The sequence below is a fragment of the Cervus canadensis genome, chromosome 18 (assembly GCF_019320065.1).
Source record: "Cervus canadensis isolate Bull #8, Minnesota chromosome 18, ASM1932006v1, whole genome shotgun sequence".
In the NCBI taxonomy this organism is placed as follows: domain Eukaryota; kingdom Metazoa; phylum Chordata; class Mammalia; order Artiodactyla; family Cervidae; genus Cervus; species Cervus canadensis.
The window spans coordinates 25,379,322-25,388,274 of NC_057403.1; the positions used below are offsets into that span (position 1 = coordinate 25,379,322).

The window sequence follows — 8,953 nt, forward strand, 5'->3', positions numbered from 1 at the left end:
TGCGGGTTCGAGCCCTGGGTTGGGAAGATCCCCTGCAGGAGAGCTTGGCAACCAACTCCAGTATTCTTGCCTGGAGAATCCCATGGACAGAGGAGCCCAGTGGGCTACAGAACATAGGGTTGTAGTGAGTCGGATATGACTGAAGCGACTGAGCACTCATGCATGGGCTTGCACACAGTATTTCATTTAATCAGAAAACTCTACTCACCTGGCTTTTGTTCATTCCTATAACTGTTCATGAGAAGCTATAATAGAGTAATAGGAATGTTTAGAAACTATGTAGGTGCTCTGCATTTATCACATAATTTCCTTTCCATTACTTAACCTTATTGCAAACTTTTTTCTCTTTTGACCACTTTATGTGATACTTTTCTTCTCTCGTTACTTTTAGAAAATATTTTTTTGTTTTACCATTAACACTGAGTTTGTCATCTCAGAGGTTAGTGTTGTTCAAGGATGTGGCCATAGACTTCTCTCAGGAGGAATGAGGATACCTGAACTTGGAACAGAAGGATCTGCACAGAGATGTGATGCTGGAGAACTACAGCAACCTGGTCTCACTGGGTAAGCTTGTCTGCTCCTAATAATTCAACCTTTCTTTGTGAAATTTAGAAAAGTTTCCAAGTGCCTAGCTGAATTTCAAACCTCTAGTCCCAAATAAATTTTTTGTGCTTTATAGACTTAGAAATGGACAGCTCCATTGGGCACCTGTATCTTCTGTATTCTTCATAGATCCTTCGTCTTACTCTTTCTATAATTGACCTTGTTACTTGCTGAACAATGTGCTCCATTTTAAGCAGAGTGTAACCATATCCATTTTCACTTATAAACAGGAGTTTCCATTTCTAAGCCAGACATGCTCTCCTTATTGGAGCAAGGGAAAGAGCCTTGGAAGGTTGTATAGGATGTGACAAGAGATCTGAGCCCAGGTGAGTAGTTCATGATCAGGCAAAGGGAGACCATTGTTAAAATTGCTTAATTTTAACTTTTTTTTGCCAGTTGCTTAATTGGCCACATCTTCGAGTTATTAGCTTGGAAGTTCTCAAAGACCCAACCAATGCCTTTTTCTCCTAGGCCTGTGGAGTAAAAATCCTGAGCCCTGGAGGACAAAACTGTTTACCTAAGGAATACCCTAAGGTAATTTTAGGCCTACAGAAAAACTGAACAAAGCCCAGAGAGTTCCCACATGCCCTCTTTCCAGTTTTGCTCCATTTACTACTTTCCTGATTTTCTTTCATTTTCTCCTGTATTTTCAAACAGGGGATTGCCTTCCTTTTCCAATGGTAATCATTTTACTATTTTATATTTCTGATCCGGTGACACCTATATGAGAGTCTATCCAGCAAATATTTTTAAATACCCTCTGTATTCTAAGTATTGAGAATATAGCAGTAAACAAGAAAAATTCTCTATCCCCATTGATATAGCAGAAGAAATACAATAGTAACAAATAAAAACATACAAAGAATGATGACTTTTATGAAGAAAAACAAAAAGCATAGAAAATCACAAAGTAACAGGGTGGGTGTTCTTTTAGAGAGAGTGGTTAAGGATGACTCTCTGAGGTGCTCACATTTGAGGGGCAATATGAGTAAAGTAAGCCATGCAAATTCTAGGTTAACAACAGGTTTTTGTTTTGTTTAGTTTTCTGGGTTTTGTTTGTTTTCTGGCCATACCTTGAGCCTTGTGGGATCTTGGTTCCCCAGAGTCTGAACACAGGCCCTTGGCAGTGAAAGCAAAGAGTCCTAACCCCCGGACTGCCATGGAATTCCCAAGAAGACTAGTTTAAGGCAGAGATAGTAGGGGAAGTTAGAGGTAGGAATGAGTTTGACGCTTTTGAGGATCAACAGATAAACAAGTGTGGCTAAGGGGAGTTAGGGAGAACAGAAACAAAGTAATGTATCAATGTAGATTCATCAGTTTTAACTAATGTACTGCACCAACACAAAATATTAAGTTATTACTAGTAAGGAAACCTGGAGGGGCAAAGAAGGGGGTATGTGGGAACTCTCTGAGCTTTGTTCAGCTTTTCTGTAAACCTAAAACTACTCTAAGAAATAAAGTCTTAATTTAAAAACTAAAGATAAAAAAAACCCCTAAAGATAAACTATAGCATGAGTTCATACCAATTCAATTCTAATCTAAATTATAGGCTTTTTATTTAACCCTTTAAAAAATCTTACAGCTGCATCTATTTTCTTTCATGCTAAGAGTCCCAGTTATCATGGACACTAAGAATAGTGGGATTAGAATATCACATGATTACCTACTCTATCCCACATTATACAGGAAGCCTCTAAAATAAGATCTACACTACCAGTAATAATATGATTACTCAAAACAATTTGAGATAATTGTTTTGCCCATTTTCTATTCCCTTCATAGGGTATATCTCACAGTCTAATTGCTATGTTTGAGGTAGTTTCCTTGTATGGTTATGCTACCAATTTTAAATATGGGTTTATTTTTTGTTGCTGTTTTCAATTTTTAAGCTATGCTTTCTTGTAATTTAATTTTGTTTTATAATTATGCAATATAATTATGTACTACCAAAGTCAAATGTCCAAAACAGATTATATTCAAAGAAATCTGACTTCTATCCCTGGCTTCTTCACATTTCCCATGGGGTTTACGCCTCCCCCCTTTTAAAAATAAAAGCAAATGTGTATTTTACATTTATACTTCCACTTTCTCTCCTTCCTAAGATAAAAAGAGTGCTCACTTCGGCAGCATGTATACTAAAATTGGAACGATACAGAGAAGATTAGCATGGTCTCTGTGCAAGGATGACATGCAAATTCATGAAGCGTTCCATATTTTTGACAACCCTATATGCAAAACAGAAAAAGAGACACAGAGATACAGAACAGACTTTTAGACTCTGTGGGAGAAGGCAAGGGTGGGATGTTCTGAGAGAATAGCATTGAAACAAGTATACTATCAAGGGTGAAACAGATCACCAGCCCAGGTTGGATGCATGAGACAAGTGCTCAGGGCTGGTGCACTGGGAAGACCCAGAGGGATGGGATGGAGAGGGAAGTGGGAGGGGGGATCAGGAAGGGGAACACATGTAAATCCATGACTGATTCATGTCAATGTATGGCAAAAACCACTACAATATATTAAAAAAAAAAAAAAAAAAGATAAAAAGACCATACCTAAAAAAAAACAAAGAGCATAACTATACATACTTTTGTTGACATTTCTTTTAAAATTAATAGTGTATTTCAATCGGCACTCCATATTAATATGAAGAGATATTCCTTTTTAACTGCTTCATAGTATTCCATGATGTGGCTATACCATGAATTATTTCAACCAACCACCTAGTGCTAGTGATGGACAGTTGGGCTATTTTTACTCTTTTTCTGTAACAAATTATGCTTCAGTAAAGACTTTATGCATCAGAGTTCTTTTGTTAGTACAATGAAAAAATTTTTTTAAATTATTTTTTTGTTTGTTTTTTTGGCCATGCTATGCAGCATGCAAAATCTTGGTTCCCTGACCAGGGTTTGAACCTGTGCCCCCTGCAGCGAAAGTGCAGTCATAATCACTGACTGCCAAGGAAGTCCTGCTAGTACAATTTTGAGATAGATTTAGCATAAGTATAAATAGCTTTACTTATCTATTTTTTCCCAGCTTGTCATTTTACTTTCCTTAATGTGTTTTTGACATGCTTTTTTTTTTAACTCTAATATGGTCTTTTTTTTTTTTTTATCAAGTTATGGTTTGGAAAAATTTTCCCATTCTTCAGTTATAGCAAAGTCTCCTAAGTTTTATTCTAGTTATTTGTATGTTTTCATTTTTGTAAGGACATCTGTTCCATTTGGAATATATCCTATGTAATGTCTAAGGTACTGATGCAATTTCATCTTTTTTTTTTTTTAATGTTTATCCTTAACACTGTGTTGTGGGCTTTTTTGTTGTTTTTATTTTAAGGGAGAAGGAAAGTTTAATTCTTTGCAGCAAGTAAGAACCCTGGGCTTCCCAGGTAGCACATTGGTCAGGAATCTGCCTGCCAGTGCAGGAGATGCAAGAGACAAAGGGTTCAATCTCTGGATTGGGAAGATTCCTTGGAGTAGGAAATGGCAGCCCACTCCCGTGCTCTTGCCTGGAAAATTCCATGGACAGAGGAGCTTGGCGGCCTACAGTCTATGGGTCTGTAAAGAGTCAGAAATGATTGAGCATGCACAAGGAGAACCCTGGGGATCTTTCTCAGTGTCTCCTATGTTTATCCTTATGTTTATTGCTTTCATTTATTAAGAAAGAGTCCATCTCTTCCCAGCTGATTTTAGCTGCTACCTTTATTGTAGGCTAAATTTACAATTATAATTGTGTCTATTTCTGGATTTTTCTTTTCTGTTCCATTGGTTCCATTGACATTTTATGATAGTCAGTTTGAGTCGGCTATTTATAACCATAGAAATTTCATTTTTCCAGGAATGTGAAAATAACATTTGTTTACTTGTTATCTTATAGACTGGGAGTCCAGGTGTGAAACCAAGAAGCTACCATCAAAAAGAGAAATTTATGAACTAGAAGCATCTCAATTGGAAATAATAGAACAACTTACAAGCCAAAAGTGTGACTGCAAAAGTTTTAAAAATGATAGGGAATGCAGAGACCAGTTTGAAAGCCAACTAGGAAATAAAGAGGTTTCTAGACAACTAGTAATCTATGAAGAAATGCCTAATTTTAGTCAGACTACATCCCTTACATTACAACAGAAAATTCATTCATCTGAAAAATTCTATGAATGTAAAGCATGAAGAAAGTATTTTATCCTTGGCTTTCAACAGACTGAACATCAGAAAAATCATTCTGATGAAAAATTCTACGAAAGTAAAGAATGTGAAATGGCCTTTATTGAGGACTCACAACTTACTCACCATCAGAGAGTTCATGTTCCTAAGAAACTCTATGAATGTAAGGAATGTGGAAAAGCCTTCATTTGTGCTTCACTACTTATTTATCATCAAAGAATTCATACTGGAGAGAAACATTATGAATGTAAAGAGTGTGGAAAAGCCTTTATTCATGCCTCACAACTTATTTATCATCAAAGAATTCACACTGGTGAAAGACCCTATGAATGTAATGAATGTGGGAAGGCCTTCTTTTGTGGCTTGCACCTTACTTACCATCAAAGAGTTCATACTGGTGAGAAACCCTATCAGTGTAAGGAATGTGGAAAAGCCTTTAATCATGGCTCCCTCCTTACTTGACATCAAAAGATTCACATTGGTGAAAAACCCTTTGAATGTAAAGAATGTGGAAAGACTTTTATTTGTGACTCAGAACTTACTCAGCATGTGAGAATTCACACTGGTAAGAAACCCTATGAGTATAAGGCATGTGGGAAGTCCTTTATTCGTGGCTCACATCTTACTCAGCATTAGAGAATTCATACTGGCAAAAAGCCGTATGTATGTAAAGAATGTAGAATGGCCTTTATGCAGAGTTCACATCTTTCTCAACATCAGAGACTTCATACTGGTGAGAAACCCTACATATGTAATGAATGTGGAAATTCCTTTATTCGTGGCTTTCAACTTATGAGACATCAGAAAATTCATACCGGTGAGAAACCCTATGTATGTAATGACTGTGGGAAAGCCTTTTGTTATGGTTCACAGCTTTCTCCACATTATAGATTTCATACTGGTTAAAAGCCTTATAAATGTAAAGATTGTGAGATTTTCTTTATCCTTGGCTCACAACTTACTGAACATCAAAGGATCCATACAGGTAAGAAACCACATGAATGTAAGCAGTGTGCAAAATTCTTTAACTATGGCTCACAGCTTGTTCAACATCAGAGGACTCATACTGGTGAGAAACTGTATGAATGTGAAGAATGTGGGAAATCATTTATTTGTGGTTCACACCTTGCTGAACATCAAAGAACTCATACTGGTGAAAAACCCTTTGAATGTAAGGAATGTGGGAAAGCGTTTATTCGTGGCTTATATCTTACTCAGCATCAGAGAATTCATACTGGTGAAAAACCCTTTGAATGTAAAGAATGTGGAAAGGCCTTTGCTTATGGATCACAACTGTCTCAACATTAGAAAATTCATACAGGTGAGAATCTCTAGGAATGTAAGCAGTGTGGGAAGATCTTTATTTTGTGCCTCACAACTTAATCTACATCAGATTTTTCATACTGGGAACCATATGAATGTAAGGAATGTGGTAAGACTTTTATTTGTAGCTCACAGCTAACTTACTATCAGAGAGTTCATACTGGTGAGAAACATACAAATGTAACTAATATGGGAAGGCCTTTAATTGTGGATCACAACTTGACATCAGAGAATTAATTCTGGTGGGAAGCCTTATAAATGTAATGCATATGGTAAGGACTTTAGATGTCAGTCACACCTTACTCAACATCAGAAACCTCATAATGGAAAAAGACTGTGTGAAAAATTAATTTAGTAAATCCTTTCCATGTTTATCCATAACATTTGACTTTGGAATATCAGAAAACTCAAATTATGAATATGAGTATCCTTTTTTATTTAAACTCATGAGTAACTCACCTTCAGAGAATTCATAGTTTAAAAAGGCTAGATTAATATAAGTGCAGAATTACTTTCCATCATATTTCAATCTTTGCTAGACAGTGATTCATATGAAAGCTCAACCCTAAAAGGTAGGGTTCTCTTGTTCAGCATCATTGTCTTGTTCAGTATCATTTGAGCTCTACCATTTACTGTCTGGGTGTTTCTTTGGGAAAGTTACTTAACCCCAGTTTGTTTTAGTTTCCTCCTTAATAATACATTGATATCACATATGTCATCATAGTTTTCTGCAGTTTAAAGGAGTAAATACATATAAAGCCTACAGAAATGTGTACTACATAGTTAATGCTTAGTAAATGTTACCTTTTATAGTAAAGATTACTTTTAGTTTGTGTTTTAATCATACTACAGAATTCAAAAGAGAAGGAGACTTTACAAATACAGTGAGAGTGAAGTGTTAGTTATTCAGTCGTGTCTGACTCTTTGCAACCCCATGGACAATAGCTTTCCAGGCTCCTCTGTCCATGGAATTCTCCAGGCATGAATACTGGACTGGGTTGCCATTCCCTTCTCTGGGGGATCTTCCCAACCCAGGGATCAAACCCAGATCTTCCACATTGCAGGCAGATTCTTTACCATCAGGGCCACCAGAGACAAATACAGTATACAAGGTAAATCTTTCATCACTTTTACTAAGTGTCAGATAAATCATTTTGGAACAAAACATTCTAATATAATTAATGTGCAATTATACTTTGTTCTGAATCAAAATTCTTACTAAAAGGGAACCCTAAGGGGAGAAAAGTATTTTGCTCTTAAAAATAAAGCTGCTTTCGAACATTTTTGTATAAGTTTTTACATGAACATAAATTTCCATTTCTCTGGTATAAACATTTAAGAGAGTTGTTTTAAATGAATGCTTCTCTTACAAGAAATGGACAAATCATTTTCCAAAGTGGCTTTTTCATTTTATATTTCCACCAGGAACATGAGTGACCCGGTTTTCTCTGTAGCTCTACCAGCATTTGACTTTTTCACCACTTTTTATCTAGTCATTCTGATAGGTGTGTAGTGATAATCCCTTTGTGGTTGTAATTTCAATTTCCCTAGTGGCTCATTATGATGTGCTTTTTTGCCATCTCTACCCATTGTGGTGATATGACTTTGTCTTATACTCCTTCATTTTTTAGTTGTATATTTTTTTAAAAAACTGTTTGGATTGTGAGCGTGCTTTCTTTATTCTAGATGATACTAGTCATTTGTTGGCTATGTAGTTTGCAAAAAATTTTCCCAGTGCATACCTTATCTTTTCATACTTTTAGCAAGGTCTTTTGATGAGCAAAAGACCTTTTGATAAGCAGACCTTTTGAAAAGGTCTGGCTTATTACTTTTTACTTTTAGGGATCTTGGTTTTGGTGTCAAATCTAAGGACTGCTTGTCTAGCTCCAGATCTCAGAGACCTTCTTTTATGTTTTCTTAAAGTTTTCATAGTTTTATGTTTTGCAGTTAAGTGATCCATTTTAAGTTAATATTTGCATATATTATAAACTTTAGCTTCATGTTCTTGTTTGTTTTGGCTTATGGGTGTCCAGTTGTGTAGTGGGAATTCCTAATAATGTACTTTCACAGCCTTGAAAAATCACAGCCACCTGGAAACACAGTATATATTAAGAAACTGTGTTAATGATTCTCTCTGGTGTTTTTCTTAAGAATAATCGCCTTGTTACAAACCCCAAAGTCAGACCCAGAAGGCATGAACCTTGGAACATTGGATTGGCACCAGGCATGATTGCTGCCTAATTACTTGCTAATTGTTACCAAGATGAGCCCAGAAGGGAATGGCCTGGGGTAAAAACAAAGAGATCTGGACTATGTCAGTGTAGTCCATGACATTTAGGAGTACGTGATTAAGACAGTGTGTGTCTTGAGAAACATAAGATCTGAGAAAGTCTTATAATCTGCAATTAGGAATAAAAGCTGGACTCAGAGTGGACTCTGCACCTCAGTCCAATAGAGGCTGCAGGTCCCCTGACCCATTGCACCAGATTTCGTGTTCTGTCTTCATTCTCATCACTTGCTCCCGGACCATTAGGACAACAGTTGGCACCCAACGTGGGGCTAGAGTGAAAGACTGCTACCAGAGAAAGAAACTACAGTGATGCAGGACCTGGGACGGTTGAGAGGCCTCTGAAAATACCCGCTGGTAAGTCATTCAGGCATTTAATCAGGGTTAAAATGGGAAATGTTGAGCGTGCAGAACACTGTCGCCCGTATATTTATTTATTAAGACAGCTCTTGAAAGCAGAAGGAGCTTCTGTTAGTGAAGGGTGATTATTAGAATTGTTGCAAGCAGTGGATAAATATTGCTGCTGGTTCCCATCAATAGGGACCTTAGATTTGGAAGTCTGGGAAAAGGTTGGAGCCGA

At 36.7% G+C, this 8,953-nt stretch overlaps 1 non-coding gene and 1 pseudogene across 1 annotated transcript; both read left to right on the forward strand.

Annotated features, from left to right (window-relative positions):
- The first annotated feature begins 2,714 nt into the window (after positions 1–2,714).
- LOC122421781 lies at positions 2,715–2,821 on the forward strand. The gene has a single exon (XR_006263598.1). It is a non-coding gene; the product is annotated as a U6 spliceosomal RNA (small nuclear RNA).
- Positions 2,822–5,225: 2,404 nt separating this feature from the next.
- Positions 5,226–8,601, forward strand: LOC122421454 (annotated as a pseudogene).
- The last annotated feature ends 352 nt before the right edge of the window (positions 8,602–8,953 follow it).